Source organism: Pongo abelii, chromosome 17 (assembly GCF_028885655.2).
Source record: "Pongo abelii isolate AG06213 chromosome 17, NHGRI_mPonAbe1-v2.0_pri, whole genome shotgun sequence".
NCBI lineage: Eukaryota > Metazoa > Chordata > Mammalia > Primates > Hominidae > Pongo > Pongo abelii.
In genome coordinates this window covers 33,088,398-33,106,262 of record NC_072002.2, presented here as the reverse complement: position 1 = coordinate 33,106,262, position 17,865 = coordinate 33,088,398, and the positions used below count along the sequence as shown (strand labels likewise).

Below are 17,865 nucleotides of genomic sequence, written 5' to 3'. Positions count from 1 at the left end.
GGATTTGTCATTGAGAAACAAGGTTGATTCAACATATGCAAATCATTAAATGTGATTTGCTATATTAATAGAATGAAAGATAAAATCCATAAGATCATCTCAATAGATGCAGAAAAAGCATTTGACAAAATTCAACATCTTTTGTGACAAAATATCTCAACAAATTAGGTATAGAAGGAATGTTCCTCACAAAATAAAGGCTATTTATGCAAAGCCCACAGCTAACATGATACTCAATAGTAAAAAGTTGAAAGCTTTGTCTCCAAAATCAGGAACAAGACAAAGAAGCACATTTTCACCATTTCTGTTCAGCACAGTCCTGGAAGTCCTAGCCAGAGCAATTAGGCAAGAGAAAGAAATAAAAAGACATCCAAATAGAAGAGAATGAAGTGAAATTGTCTCTGTAAATGACATGATCTAATATATAGAAAATTCTAAAAACTCCTCCAAAAAAACTATTAGAACTGATAAATGAATTCAATAGTTTCATGATACAAAATCACCTTACAAAAATTAGTATCATTTCTATATGCTAACAATGAACTGTCTGGAAGAGAAATTAAGAAAACAATCTCATTTACAATAGCATCAAAAAATAAAATAAAGTATGAGTAAATTTAACCAAAGAAATGAAAGACTCATATATTAAAAACTGATGAAAGAAATTGAAGATGACACAAATGGAAAGATACCCTGTGTTCATGAATTGAAGGAATTAATATGATTAAAATGTCCACAGTAACCACAGCAATCTACAGATTCAATGCAACCCTTATCAAAATTCCAATGTCATTCTGCAGAGAAATTTTTAAAATCCAAAAATTTATATGGAACCAAAAAAGACTTTGCATAGCCAAAGCAATTCTTGCCAAAAAGAACAAAGCTGGAGGTATCACTCTACCACATTTCAAAATGTATTACAATGCTGTAATAATCAAAATAACATGGTACCAGCACAAAAACAAACACATAGACCAATGGAACAGAATAGAGAGACCAAAAATAAACCCTTAGATTAACTGAGTTTCACAAAGGTACAACACAATGTGGAATGGACAGTCTCTTCAATAAATGGTGTTGGAAAAACTGGATATTTATATACAGCAGAATGAAAATGGACCCTCATCTCACCCCCTATACAAGAATCAACACAAACTGGATTAAAGACTTAAATGTAAGACGTAAAACTATAAAGCTACTAGAAGGAGACATGAGAGAAAAGCTCCCTGGTATTGGTCTGGGCAGTGATTTCTTAAATATAACCCCAAAAGCACAAGCAAGAAGAGCAAAATTAGACAAATGAGATTGCAAAAAAACTAAAAAGCTTCTGTATAGCAAGGAAAACAATCAATAGAATATGGTCAGGCGTGATGGCTCATGCCTGTAATCTCAGCACTTTGGGAGGCTGAGGTGGGCAGATCACTTGAGGTCAGAGTTTGAGATCAGCCTGGCCAACATGGAGAAACCCCACCTCTACCGGGCATGGTGGCACACACCTGTAATCCCAGCTACTGGAGAGGCTGAGGCAGGAGAATCGCTTGAACCTGGGAGGCCAAGGTTGCAGTGAGCCAAGATCACGCTGCTGCACTCCAGCCTGGGCAACAAGAGTGAGACTTTGTCTCAAAAAAAAAAAAAACAAAAAACCCACAATTGATAGAACAAAGAGACAACCTACAGAGTGGGAGAAAATATTTGCAAACTATGCATCTGATTAAAAGCTAATATCCAAAATATACAAGGAACTCAAACTACTCAATAAAAAGAAAATAAATAACCCTATTAAAAATGAGCAGAAGACTTAAATAGACATTTCTCAAAAGAAGACATACAAACAGCCAACAGGGATATGAAAAAATGCTCAAAATCTATAATCATAAAATAAATGCAAATTAAAAATATCACCTCACACCTGTTAGATTGGCAATTATCAAGTAGATGAAAGATAAATGTTGACAAGAAAAGGGAACGCTATGCACTTTTGGTGGCATTGTAAGTTAGTACAGTCATTTTGGAAAACAGTGTAGAGGATCCTGAAAAAAACTGAAAGTAGAATTACCATATAATCTAGCAATCTCACTACTGAATATATAACCACAGGAATCGAAATCAGGATGTCAAAAGAGATGCCTACACTCCCATGTTCATTGCAACATTATTCACAATAGCCAAGATATAGAAACAACCTGTGTCTACCAATGGATCAATGGATTTTTAAAATGTGGTGTATATATACACAAAGGAACTCTATTCAACCTTAAAGAAAAAAATGAGTAATTCTGACACTTAACAACAACATGAATAAACCTAGAGGACATTACATTAAGTGAAATAAGCCAGGCACAAAGAGACAAATGCCATATGATCAGATCAGGCTAATTAGTATGTCCATCACCTCAAATATATATCATTTACTTGTGATGAAAACATTAAAAATTCTTTTCAGCTATTTTAAAATACGTAATACATAATTAACCATAGACTTCATGTTGTGTTGTGCAATATAACATCAACACTTACTCCTCTTATTGGTAAACCAAAAAGTATCTGAGACAGATCTCAATCAATGTAGAGGTTTATTTTGTCAAGGTTAAAGACATGTATAACATCCTTAACACAATGTCCTCTAATAAACCTAGAAGACATTATTCTAACTGAAATAACCTAATCCAGGCCCAAAGAGACAAGTGTTATACATGAAATCTAAAGAAATCAAACCCATAAAAGTACAGAGAGTAGAATGTAGAATGGTGGTTACCAGAGGATGGGGGTAGGGTTGAATGGGAAAAGGGGAGTCGTTGGGTCAATGGGTACACAGTTTCATTTAGATACGTGAAAGGAAAACAAATCCTGGGACCCATAAATCACTAAGCCAAAGGAAAAAGTCAAGCTGAGAACTGCATCAGGCGAACCTGTCTTCCATTTTATTCCTAAATAAGATAACTACAAAGATTTTAAAGAGCTACATACCTCCCTCACAATTTGCCCATCAGGAAATTCCTTGTAGGCATCAGAATCTTTACCCTAACAGTTATATTGAATTTCACCCTGACAATGTAAATTGATAGCTTATCTTCACAGGTACAGGACAAAGGACAGAACTCAAAGTCATCCCTCTGCTCACCTGAGACAAATGCATTATGTGATTACTTCTTCTGCCCTATGTTTATTTTACCTTATGTAGAAATGCAGATTCACTGAGCTAGATAAATGCATAAGTGACTTTTCCTCTACCTGCCCTCTCACATAAGAAGGACTGATCAAAGACTCAAAAGAAAGCAATCATTTGCATCTTATCTACCTACACCTTTTAAAAATTTTCTCCTCTTTCCTCAGCGTCCACCCTTTTCTCTTTAAATATTGAAGCATTCAAAATCATCTTTGGAAAAAGGCACAGTCCTCTCTCCCAGGCCTGCATCCTTATCCATGGCAAAATAAATGTCTAAATTGATTGAGACCAGTCTCAGGTACTTTTTGGCTTACAAATAAAAGGAATAAGTGCTGGTGTTACATTGCACAACATGGTGACTACAGTTAATTATAATGCATTAAATATTTTAAAATAGCTAACAGAGAAATTTACATGTTTTCATCACAAATAAGTGATACATATTTGAAGTGATGGATATACTAATTAGAATGATCCAATCATTCCACAAGGTTTACATGTATCAAGACATCACATTGTACCCCATAAACATATACAATTATTATTTGTCAATTAAAAATAAATAAAACAAATAATCTTTTAAATTTTAAAAAACAAACACTAAATTAGCAAAAAGTGAAACGCTGCCCCTAGGAAAATACATATATTAAACATATATATATATTAAGTGATGGATATATCCCATATATATTAAGTGATAGGATGCATATATCCTTCACTTAACATATATATGTATATTTTATATATATATATATAATGTACATATATATTTCCCCCTAGAGAAATATATATCATATATTATCATCACAGTACACTGAATTGCCCCTACTGTCTCCATCTTCTGGTCACCTCTGTATGACAGCTAAAACAAGAAGGTGGAGCAATGCCTAAATCCACCTCCGCTGGGAACATGTACCTCTGGCAATTAAATTTTTCACTATCGTGTATGTCTTTGAATGGCCACAAAAACATTGCAAATACTGATTTGGAGCTACAAATAATTTTAATAAGTAAGCAAATTCACATATATGGAATCTACAAATAATGAGACTAAACTGTATCTGAATAGGGTCTATTATTCAGGATAAGGAATGGTTACAACTCAACCGTGAAAAGACAAGCCAATTAAAAAATGGGTAATGGTCTTAAATAGACATATCTCCAAAAAAATATATACAAATGGCCAAGTACATAAAAATGATGCTCAATATCATTAGTCATTAGGGAATACAAATCAAAACCACAATGAGATCTCATTTTACATCCACTAGAATGGCTATTTTTTTTTAACTACAAGTTTTGACAAGGACATGGAGAAATTAGAGCCCTTTGTACATTGTTGATAGGAGTGCAAAATGGTGCAGCCACTGTAGAAAATGGTTTGATAGTTCTTCAAAAAGTTAAACATACAATGACCATATGACCCAGCAAATTTCACCCCAATATCAGCCCAAAAGAATTAAAAACAGATATTCAAACAAAAACTGCAGCATTATTTACAACAGCCAAAAGATAGAAACAACACAAATGTCCATAAACAGAAGAATGGAGAAACAAAACAAGCTCTATCTATACAATGAAATATTCAGCCATAAAATGAGTGAAGTACTGATAAATACTACAACAGAAATGAATCTCAAAAACATTATACTAAGAGAAAGAAGCTAGACACAAACGTCACATATTGTATGATTTCCTTTAGGTAAAATATTCAGAATAGGTAAATCCATAGAGATAGAAACATATTAGTGATTTCTAGGGATTGAGGTGGGGGTAGATGGGGTGTGACTGCTTCATGGGTAAAGGGTTTCCTTTGGGGATGATAAAAATTACTTCGAACTAGATAGAGATGATGACTACAGAAATGTAGAAGTACTAAATACCACTGAACTGTGTGGTTTAAAATGTTTAATTTTATGTTATGTAAACTTTACCTCCAAAAAAAAATGCATCACTAAAAAAAATGCTGAATGAGAGCCCATGAGACTGCGACTGATTTATAAATACTTGGAATATTTCCATTGAACGTGGATCTGGTTTTGAATTTGAGAATAATGAGAATTTGAATAATGAGAACTCAAATTATATATGCTAAGAAATTATTCTTATGATCTATATTTTAAGATACAAAAGAGATTTGTGTTATTTTAATTGTCCCCAAACTGATCCAAATATATATTTTCAATATACTCTTTTAAAAGGAGTACACCGCATCTTCAGGATAAGACAGACAACATTTATCTCACTTTCATATCATAACCTCAATAAATACATGCATTTTTCTAATAAATCTAAAATATATCAATAGCATATATTAAAATGTACGTATAATTTTAGGAACTAATAAATTTATTTCACGCTTCACAAAGCACTAGCTAGAAAATTCAAAACACTTGAAGATATTTAAGAAAAAAAACACAATGAAGTTTTTGTTTTCCCTCTAGGTGACACTGAGTTCATTTAGAAGAGAAACAGTTAAATTCTTAACCCACATAGGCAGCATCAATTTAGCTGAATTTCTAGAGAAAGACTAAAGAAGCAAACTCTTTATGGCTCTTATGTTGAAGTTAATAAACTTATTCCTGAAGCTGATAGAATAGAAATCATAGAAATAATTGGTCCCTAAGATATAAAATCTACAGCCTACGCTTGGTTACCCTCTTCTTTCTCCTTCCTCATAGAACCAAAATTATTAATAGCTGTTAAGCCCACTCTGTTTCCCAGAAACCCCATACATCTCAAGGGAAGTCTACCTCAGCTTTAGGGATGGACTTGATAACTATAGGTGACCCCCAAACCTCTTGCCAGTAATTTCTTCAGGAATGGTTACATGACTTACACTGAGCAAATGGTATAGGGGAGTGGTTTACTGGAAGCGTCTAGGAAAATTCTTCCTAACTCTTCTGAGAAATTTTTCTAAAACAACCTTCCCTCCCTTTGCTTGAACACTGCCAAGCATGGATATGACGCCATATATCTACAGACATCTTACCAGCCTCAGGATGAAGCCAATATATAGAGAAGTATAGACACCAGGACTCCTGAAAAAGAGAAATGAAGCCAAAATCATGGAAATCCTGATCAACACCTCATACCCAAATATTCCATTAAGTTAGAGAATACTTTTTTTTATTTTTAAATATGAGTTGGGTTTCTATTAAAACCGAAAGAATGTTAACAGACACAAAGGTTTAGGGCAAGCTTGCCTTCTCACAATTACTAAATTATGCACTATTAAATTCATTGTTTTTGTTAACATACTCTCTTCAAAGAGGCCATGTTTAAACTGAATATTTAGTAGATTAAGGCATATCTCTTGACTAAAATCTTAGTACATTATCATTGGCACCTACTAGAAAGAACACACTTATGAGATTGATAGTTATCACCAAGAAACAGGGATTTTTTTTCATTAATTAAACATTACTTTCAAACATAATATTTATTGGGTGCCTACAACGTGCCCAATCATACTCTAGGCAATGAAAATACAGTAATGAACAAAACACACAAAAATCCTTGCCCTCATGAAGCTTACATGCTGGAGGGGGAAACATACAATGACGTATTTATGAAATATATAGTATGCCAGATGGTGGTAAGTGTTAAGAAGTAAAATCATACCGACCACAGAGATAGAGAGTCTGAGGATGAAAAGACAATCTAATCTCAAAAAGAGAGTCAAGGAAAGCCTCACTTCTTGTTCATATTTGAGCGAATGCCTGCAGGAAGTTAGAGAACAAGAGCATTGCTGGGGATAGGGAGCTAGCTACAGGCAAAGAGAAGAGGGTGCATGAAATGCCCTGGAAGTGGAGAAGGAAGCCTTCCTGCTGTTTCCTGTACCGGGAATAGTAAGGAATGCAACAAAGCTGGGCTGCAGTGAGAACTCTCCAGTAGTGAAGATGGCATTAGAGAGGGAACATGGGGCCATTGGCACTTACAAGAGAAAGCAGACCAGGATCAAGTGCTGTAATATGCAGGTTATTAGAAGAGGTCTGGGTCCAGGCATACTTTGAAGATAGAGCCAACAGGATGTGCTGGTGAATCAGATGTGAGGTATAAGAGAAATATATCAGTCAAAAACGGCTCAAAGTTTTTCGACCTGAGCAGCTGGAAAGAGAGTGTTGGTAACTGAGAAGAATGTTATGGCAGAACAAACTTCTTTGGCTATGGGGAGTAGGCAGTACATTTGAGGGAGCCCAAATGTGTATTTGGACTTGCTAAATTTGAGCTTCCTGTTAGATATCCGAGTGGAGATGTCAAAAAAATCTGTTGATCCTAGGAGGCAGGATTCTGGAGTTCAGAGAAGAGCTCCAGATCAGAGCTGTAAATTTAGAAGTTGTCAGTGTTTTGTTGGTATTTAAAAGCATGAAGTTTGATGAAATTATCTGGAAAGTAGAAGTAGAGTATGAAAATAAGAGATCCGAGGTCTGGGCCCCACGACGATGTGATGCAGAAAAAAGTTTATTTATGTTGCAGAGAGAGGCTCATAAAACGCTGTTGCAACAGAGAAAGAATCCCTATTTCCATCTAGCCCCAAAGCTATGAGGAACACGAATAAAGGAGATGGCACGAACATATGCCTAAATGGTTGTCTTTATGTCTTTCATTATCCCATCCGGGAAGTATATTAACATGGTCTGTAAAGTTCCAGTGAAGGTTTGATTTTGTGAGTGGGTCCTTTTGCTGAAAGTAACAGTAAGTCCAGACTCAAACTGGAATAAATGATAAGGTGACAGTTGACCTCACATAACAGTGAACCTGAAGGAAGAGCAGACCCAGGAGCAGGCACGTGGCTCACCTCTGCCTCCTTGTAGTTCTCCTGCCCCTGCTCTGCCCCACATTGACTTAGGCATCAAAAACCACCAAGATGGTCTGTTTCTGGCCTCAGAGCAAGAGCAGAAAAGCAGATCTGCTCTTCGAATGTCTCAGAGCAAAATGAGTCAGAACTGGTGAGGAGCTAGAGAGGTTTATTTCAATGAATAGGTCACATAGAAGTTGACAACTTAATCAAGAAGGAAGCAATTCAAAAGTGATATTCAGCAATGTCCTCGAGCTCATTACATACAGAGTATATTTTTCAAGTACTTTTGAATTGCCTTTCTCTCTTCTGTTATTTGCCTTCACATAGCCAATCTCTAAAAGACATTAACAAATTCTTTCAAACCCTTTCTCTTAGTTTTCTCCCCTATGGGCCTTCATCTGCTTCCTCAAATTTAAACCAGTTGCTTTCTGGTCCTGCTGCACAACTATCATTTTGGGGATAATGTACTTTGTTACATCCCTGGATATATTTCTTGAATCCCACAAGGAAATCTTTCCTAGAAAGCTTCAGTAGGACATCTCTTCATACTTCATCAGTCAAAATTAGATCCTCTGCCTACTTCTATACCAACCAATGGCAAGGAGATAGGATGACCGTCACTAGACAAATAAAGGTTCTTTTGACCTAGAGATAGGATTCCTCCCTGAGGAACCGATGTCTAGAGAAATCAGGATTTGATTGTCAACAAGAAAGAAGGAATTGGATGCTGGGTATGAAGCCAATGGTATCTGATTCAATGATGAATAGAAAACTCTATTTAAAGCACACGAAAGGAGCAGTGGGTTGTGAAAAGAAGAAAATATAATTGCAAAACTAAAAAGCCATCCATTTGATTTCACAAGTTGTTGTTCATGAAATATTAAAGAGCTAGAAGATTGATTAGGATTTTTCTTTCTTTCTTTTTTTTTTTTTGAGACGGAGTCTCACTCTGTTGCCAGGCTGGAGTGCAGTGGCGCAATCTCGGCTCATCGCAACCTCCACCACCTGGGCTAAAGCGGTTCTAGTGCCTCAACCTCTCAAGTAACTGGGATTACAGGCACGAGCCACCACATCCAGCTTTTTTTTTTTTTTTTTTTTTTTTTAGTAGAGACGGGGTTTCACTATGTTGGACAGGATGGTCTTGATCTCCTGACCTCGTGATCCACCCACCTCAGTCTCCCAAAGTGCTGGGATTACAGGTGTGAGCCACTGCTCCTGGCCTGATTAGGATTTTTAAAATCACTTCTAGCACCAACATTTTGACTTAAACACTATTTCGATAAAATCATGTGAATTGCTATAAAACACCATAAAATATCACCTCTCTATTTTGAGAAATCTTAGTACTTTAATGATAGCAATTTTTTGGACATAAATTGGTTGCATAATTTTGTTGTTGTTGTTGTTGTTGTTGTTGTTGTTTTAGATGGAGTCTCACTCTGTCACTCAGGCTGGAGTGAAGTGGCACCATCTCGGCTCACTGCAACCTCTGCCTCCCGGGTTCAAGCAATTCTCCTGCCTCAGCCTCCTGAGTAGCTGGGATTACAGGCACGTGCCACCGCCCCTAGCTAATTTTTGTATTTTTAGTAGAGACGGGGTTTCACGATGTTGGTCAGGCTGGTCTCGAACTCCTGACCTCGTGATCCACCAGCTTTGGCCTTCCAAAGTGCTGGGATTATAGGCGTGAGCCACCACACCTGGCCAGTTGCATATTTTAAACATTACATTGCTCATGCCAGGTAAATGTAAAACCAAGCTTCAATTGACAGTAATCTGATGGGTTTCAGACTATAAATTACTTAGTTTTATATCAGAAACAGTGAGCATCTGATTCTTAAAACGGAACTTAATGGAGCTACTATTAAAGTCAGTGTATGAACAGAGCCAGATTAATAGTAGATTAAGTAAATGGTGATCTCAGTCCCAAAGGCAGCTTGCAGTTTATCGTATGTCTATATTTCCCTCTTTAAGTGAGAAAACTCTAAATTGATGTTTTTAAAGGCCATAAGTCATCCCTCCAAATCTCTTCTATTCTCATCAACCACGTATCCTGGGTCCTGTACATTCTGACCTCCACTTCACTTCATTTGCCTCTAATTTGGTCTCTGTTGCATTCATTGCATTAAGAAGGCACAAAAACACCACACATTTCGCATGTGCAGAATTGTCATTTCAATAGGAACCCTTCTCTCCTACAAAAATCAAGCTTCTATGAAGAAATATAGAAATATATGGCCCAGTTTACTCTTTCTGTCCCTGGCTAAATAATGACTAAATGTGATCTCCCATCCCTTTATAATTGATAGGCCGCTGACCTAAAATAAAAATCACTGCTATTGATTTTCTGTTGGACAAGGTTAATAGCTTGCTTGTTCTTGTGTGCTTTCGATTTATATGTGGCATTTATTTCCCTGTTTTTTATTTGTGTTGGTTTTGTTAATAAAAAATCATTTTGTAAGTAAGATTATCATTACTTATATCAACGATCAGGTTTCTCTAGTAATGAGGCTATCAGGTAATATACCAATGTTCTTTCTCTCAGAGAAAATTATGTCTTACTCATTTTCACTTAGATTTGAAACATTCATCTCTTCTCAGTTCTTTAAAGATAATTCCAAATTAATTACTGAGCTGCACCAGGTAGAAGGAATGAAAATCCTTTAAAGGGAGAAAATAGATAAACCAATTGATTCTTCATGAACTAATCAGCTAAAGTTCTTCTATCATATTTCAAGTAGCCTTCTCAAGATCACAGTTGATATAACTCATATGAATTATTACATCACTTTTCTTTGGAAGTTTGAAATAAAGAGTTGAAACCAGTTTCTGAGAGAAACTACTGTTATCCGATAAAATAATTTATGAGGCAATAATGAGGGAAATGTTAATGAACATTCCCAGATTATGTACATCTAGCCTTCTTTCCTGAACCTTCCTGAGTGCAAATAGATCATGTATTACTGATTCCCTAGTAATGGATAAGTCATCATTAAGACCTAAGACGTTCCAATGTGGAAACTGCTATTAATACTTTTGGCATCCTATATTAAATGTGTTCTTTAATTGAATGATTAATTTTTATTTATATAAAAAATACCTTATCATTATTTTTATTATTATTATTTTTTGAGACAGAGTCTTGTTCTGTTGCCCAGGCTGGAGTGCAGTGGCAACATCACAGCTCACTGCAACCTCCACCTCTCAGGTTCAAGCGATTCTCCTGCATAAGCCTCCTGAGTAGCTGGGACTCCAGGCATGCACCAACATGCCTGGCTAATTTTTGTATTTTTTTTAGTAGAGATCAGGTTTCACCATGTTGGGCAGGCTGGTCTTGAACTCCTGACCTCCCTTTGATCTACCTGCCTTGGCCTCCCAAGGTGCTGGGATAACTGGTGTGAGCCACCACACCCAGCCAAAATACTTTATCATTATTTAAAGCCCAAACACACTGACATGCATGGTCCCAATTTCTGAGCTTAAGAACAATTTAACCAAACTACAATTTCAAAGTAATGCATGATGCTAACAACATCATAGTGTGAAAATGGAAGTGTTCCTTGGTAGCCTGAGACACAATGTCCTATCTAGACACAGGCACATGGAAAATAGGTATCAAAAGAAAGGCCTCTATCTGTTGTGATGAAGGATTCTGCCCTTTGCAATAAACACAGTTGTCTGGCATGAGTTAGAAAAGTTGCTTTCTCCTGAACGACAGCACTAACCAGTTTGTCATCTTGCTAATGGGCAGTTCTCTTCACCATTCCATCAGTGATATGGTTTGGCTGTGTCCCCACCCAAATGTCATCTTGAATTGTAGCTCCCATAATTCCCACATGTTGTGAGAGGGACCCAGTGGAAGATAATTGAATCATGGGAAGGGTTCCCCATACTGTTCCCCTGAAAGTGAAGAAGTCTCACGATATCTGATGGTTTAACAAGGGGTTTCCACTTTTGCTTGGCTCTCATTCTCTTTCGCCGCCACCATGTGAAGAAGTGCCTTTTGCCTTCCACCAAGATTGTGAGGCCTCCCCAGCCGTGTAGAACTGTGAGTCCGTTAAGCCTCTTTTTCTTTACAAATTACCCAGTCTCGGGTATGTCTTTATCAACAGTGATGTTGAATGATGAATACAATAAGTTTTGTTGAGTCTCATCTCTAAGGCTGTTGGAGGCTGCTGCATTGCTGCACTGCTCCACTGACTGTGGCCTGTCTCTGCGTGAGAGTCAGTGCAACTATTCTAGGCTTTGTGACAAAGAACATGAACAATTCACTCTCCCCTCACTCCCAGTGCACAGAAGGGAGGAACTGGAGAAGTTTATTTCAGTTAATGAACCACATAGAAGTTGATAACATAATCAAGACAGAAGAGACAGAAACAATGATCCAGTGTTGCCCTTGGTCCAATTGAGGACTCAATATGTTTTTCCTGTTTTTACTAACTGCCATTTCTTTTTCCTTATGTAGTCTGCCTTAACATACCCACTCCCTCAAGAACATACCAAATTTCTTGAAACTCTCTCAGTTTTCTTCCTTTCTGGTCCTCTCTCTCCTTGCTCAAGCCTGAACCAATGGCTCTCGGGCTGACTGCCCAGCTGTCATCATAGGAACTTGCTTCATTCCTCTCCTGAGTGGGATCAACTGTTTCCTCATTGCCATCTGTTGTTCTGGCTTGCTTTGCTCCTCATTTCACTCTAGTTCATCTTTAAGTAATTTCTTACGTAAGACTTAGGACTTAGGAAGTATGGTAGGTAACTTTCTGAGCCTTTGACCATCTGGAAATGTTGCTATCCTATTGTGCACTTGATTATAAGATTGGCTGGGCATAGAATTCTAGGTTAAAATAATCTTCCTTCAGATTTTTTAAACTGTGGCCTTGCTGTCCTCTGGCGCAAGATATACATGTTGAGAAATCAGATGCAGTTCCAACCCTCTTGTTCTTTTTCTCTGAAATTGTTCAGGAAATATTCTTTGCTCTTGATATTCTAGAACTCAAAGTATCAATCTTACCCAACCTCTTCCCTGATTTAAGGAAAACCCACTTCAAACAAACTTAGAGACTTCGAATCTTTCCAAAGTTTCGTTAGAATGAGTTAGCTTCTGTTTAACACAGGACACCACCACAGAAATGTATCATGGCATCTCTTTGGCACTAAAAACATTGAAGAAATTGTGAAATTGCATTTTCAAAATTATGTGTTGTGGATAGAGTTATTATTTACCCAAGTACCCATTTTTATAAGTTGTTTCCTAAAACAAGCATCAAACACTCACATAGCACTTACTATACATCGTAAAACATTCTAAATACTTTACAACTTGCTCTTACACCATGTAATTCTCATAGCAGCTCTGTGAGAGAGCTTCTGTTATTATCCCTATTTTGGAGATGAGCAAACTGAGACCCAGAGGGGTTAAACTATTCATAAAGAAAACACAGCTAGTGTAGAGTAAATACACCTTATAGCAACAACAAGCAAACCCTTAGAATGACCATGTATGGCACATGCACCTGAATATGTGCTCTGAGCTAGGGAATCCAGAAGTGGCCAACTCAGAGATACATTTGTTATCTATGAGAAACAACTGGCACCCCATTCCCCGCCCCACCCCCACACCGGCCTGCCACCCACTGCCCCACCATCATCCTGTGGAATACAAGCTGTATAGGGGATTGAGGCCCTGAGTTTTGGGTTGAGTGAAGGTTGCCAGGTGGAGGGTGTTAGGGTGGGGTGTTGAATGAAAATGCTGGATCGACTGCATGCTGTTTACAAGCAGTTGTGGTTTTCCTGCCCAGCCCACTGCAGGAAGTGGGGTATGCTGTCCAGCCCACCACCATGGACTCTCTCCCCTGTATATAATCCCTTAGTATAAGCCATGTCTTGTTTTCTGGTTCTGGGACTCTTCTTCAACCTCTTGAACCTGGTGCCTCCCCTAATGAGGTTAAGAGGGGTTCGGTACAACCGCTGGTAAATGGCTGATTCAGGATTTGCACCCAGGAAATCTTGCTGAGGAAACCATAAGCACTAAGGTATGTTGCCTCTCATGAGCTAAACACATCAGGCTCTTTAAACATTATCTTACATTACAGTTATACAATGAGCATTTGAACATGACAAATGAATAAAAAGCCCTAACATGAAAAGATGATGCTGTTTATGCTCCCGTCTTCCTCAAAGTATTCCTTCCTAAATTGTGTAAGTTCTTCACCTACTTAGCATTCAACACATTTGGAGCCTTAGTGAGTGTTAAATTGATGCTTCTGCTGCTGACACTGCTCTAAGCCTTGCAGTATAATGAGGTCCTCAGAAGAAAGCAAACCACTTATTTTATTAGTCAACTCAAAACATCTTTCCCTCTATTTTACAGATAGATCGAATCAGCATAAATGCTCAAGACTATACAATTTCCAGAAATTTAAGATTTTAAGTATCTTTTTAGAAGAGAATAGTTTGCATTGACTAATATTTAATTTTAAAATTTCCCCTTCTCTTCTGGGTTATTTTATTTTAAATAAGAAAAAAAACTTAACAAAGGTACTGTTTTAAAGTATTATTTTTTACCTTCCTATCTATTTTCACAAAGTTATTCAGTGAGCTTCACCTTTCATTTTTTATCTGCTCCATCCCAGAACCAATATCTTCCTTAGGGAACCATCCTGGTGGCTTGGCCCCCATGTGATCTAGGTTCCAGTCCTACCTCTGACTCTTGGTAACTATGAAACCTGAAGCAAATTAAGTACCACCTTCTCTGAAATTCAGTTTTCTCATTTATAAAGAATTAATAATTTCTCCCTTGCAGATTCGTGAAAATTAGAGGCAACATACGTGAAGGATTTGATCCAGAATGTATACTCAGTAGACAGCATTTGTTCTGTCTCAGCATGTCTTAAGAAAAAGAAGGTGCATTTTGTCTTTAAATGCAAATGGTCTAACTAGAAGTTTTACCATAAACTAGTAATCCCAAAGTTTGAAAAGAAAATCAAGAGATAATTCCTGGAGTCAAGTCTCTATACTCCAAGTCATGAAATTGAGTTCAACATCTCAAGAATGAGATTTGTTAAATTGATCATTTGGGATGAAATCAAGCAAAGCGAATACTAAGCAAACTTTTAAGATTTCTTCCTAAATACAGATCTCTAATTATAATTATTGAGCAGATTCTTTGCTTCCCTTGTCCATATTGACAACCACATCATTAACATTTTTTCAAACCCTTGATAGTCAAATATAAATGTCTGGCATTCTCTTTTTAGAACAATTTTACCATACTGAAAACAGCTTCAGTTTTTCTGGGAACAATTAAGCTATTCTGAGGACTCCTGGGTAATTAATTAGCTTTCTCCAAACTGTTAATTAAGAAGATGTTTAAGATATATCAAAGACCACTATAAGAGGCCTACCTTGAAATACCCAACTTTTCTAAGTTTAGTCTTGCTTTAAAGTATCTTAAAAATGAATCTGTTACAAATGAAACATTCTGGTCTCTGACATTTCCCATTCAATCAGCATGAGGCTAATGACACTTATAGGCCTGAATTCAAGACAGAAAAATTGTGTCTTCCCACATGCTAAGAACAATGCCCAGTAAATGAGTCTTTTTTTCCCTAAGCAGTCATACACTTATGTCCCGTGCTTTCTGTTGCATTGCTAGTAATCAACCATTCCTGTAAGGCCAGTAGGATCAAAGATCCATGGATGTATTCTAATCCTCCTCCAAAAACTCTCCACACTCCTGCCCCACATACATGAAAATGCTCAGTATTTCCTTGTACATGCAAGAAAAAAAAAGTCCTGTTCAACGCTTACATCAAAAAGAAACATGAAGAAACAGCATTCATGCCTCACTCACATTTTATAAAAGGTAGAGATGCTGTGTCTGCTGCGTTTCATTGTTTTTTTTTTTTTCGGGGTGTGTGTGTGTGTTCGTGCGTGGTGTTGTTGTTTTTAAAATGAATGTATAAACACCAATCCTCAAAGGTAGCCTTAAAAAAATGTCTGAGTAAACACCTGTAGTTTCAGAAGACATTGCCTAATATAAATTTTGATTTAGATTTAGTTTTACTAATGTGAAAGAAAAATATATCTTGGGGCCCCCAAATCACCGAGCTAAAGGGCAAAGTCAAGCTGGGAACTGCTTAGGGACAACCTGCCTCCCATTCTACTCAAAGTCACCCCTCTGCTCACTGAGATCTATGCATATCAGATTAGCTCCTTTAGAGAGGGTAATCAGAAACTCAGAAGAATGCAACCATTTGTCTCTTATCTGCCTGTGACCTGGAAGCCCCCTACCAGCTTGCTTCAAGCCTTCCCACCTTTGTTTCTAGTTGTCCCGCCTTTCCAGACCGAATGACCAATGTTCATCCTGCATATATTGACTGATGTCTCGTGTCTTCCCAAAATGTATAAAACCAAACTGTGCTCTGACCACCTTGGCACATGTTGTCAGGACCTCCTGAGGTTGTATCACAGATGCATGTCCTCAACCTTGGCAAAACAAACTTTCTAAATTAACTGACACCTATCTCAGATTTTCTGGGTTCACACTAAGCACTCTCAATTGTAAAATTATCTGAATATAAACATAATATTAAATTGTCAAAATATTAAATCTTTCACAAAACAGTTGTTTCTAACAATTTATACTAAGAAATTAATCCAAAGGGATCTAAATATATGAAGACACAATGTTCATTATCATATAAGGAATAAAATTGAAAACTCAGGTATAGCATATTTATAGAATATTTGAATACATATATATATAAAACCTTTGATATGATGGCATATTATATAGCAATAAAAATTTTTAAATACAGTTTCCAAAAAAATTAATGATATAAGGAAATGTTGATAAGTGAAAACATGAATAAAAAATATTAGAGTATGGTTAAAATTAACTATATGTTTTATATGTATGTGTATTTGTACTATGTACAATATGCAACACACACAGATAGTAGTTTATGTAGATAGATATATAGGTGTACAGATACATAAGTATATATGAAAAACCAGAAGGATATATACCAAAATATCTTAGTGGTTACTTCTAGATGGTGCAATTATAGAAAAAACTTAATGCTCTTTTTTATGTCACCGTATGTTCCATGTACTATACAATGAATATGTATTTTTTAATTAAAAATATTCTTTTGATTTAGAAAAAACCCAATGAGACATTGAAATCAAATCTTCAGTAGTACTTTTGACAGTGGCTTTAGTGGTTATGACAAGACAGCTAGTTGCATTTTGATACCTATTTTCTATCTTCATTAGGAGCAGAGTAGTAGAGACTCCTATCTGCTCCCTGGAATTAAGCTCTGAGTTTCTCAGCTCCACTTGCAGCTAGGCGTGGTTAAGGCTAAGCCAGTGAAGTGTGAGTAGAAATGCTGTATGGAGCTTCTAGGAAACCTCTTTAATGGAAGTGGATGGGATGGTAGAAAGTTATGTTTGCCCTGGCCGAGGCAGGTGGATCACCTGAGGTCATGAGTTCAAGACCAGCCTGGCCAGCACAGTGAAATCCCGTCTCTACTAAAAATACAAAAAATTACCCTAGTGTTGTGGTGGGTGCCTGTAATTCCAGCTACTTGGGAGGCTGAGGCAGGAGAATCACTTGAACCCAGGAGGTGGAGGTTGCAGTTAGCAGGGATTGCACCATTACACTCCAGCCTGGGCAACAAGAGTGAAATTCTGTCTCAAAAAGAAAAAAAGAAAGTTATGTTTGCCCTTTTATATTTCCTCTAGCTGGTGGCTTCCAACAAAGGAAATAATCTTGAAAATGGAAATCAACAACTAGAATGACAGAGCTTAACCCTGGAAGAAACCTGGATCCCTACTGGCCACAAAGCCACTGTACCAGCCTTAGACTGCCTTTTTGAGGAAGAGAAATAAATGTCTA

The 17,865-nt window shown here is 36.9% G+C and overlaps 1 long non-coding RNA gene across 1 annotated transcript in view; it reads right to left on the bottom strand.

The window, feature by feature from the left end:
- LOC129051514 (uncharacterized) overlaps positions 1-17,865 on the bottom strand; it is a 277,712-nt gene that overhangs the window by 4,224 nt on the left and 255,623 nt on the right. Inside the window, exon 4 of the long non-coding RNA XR_010137657.1 lies at positions 6,159-6,207. This is a non-coding gene — a long non-coding RNA (uncharacterized LOC129051514). The remainder of the gene's footprint in view (positions 1-6,158; positions 6,208-17,865) is intronic.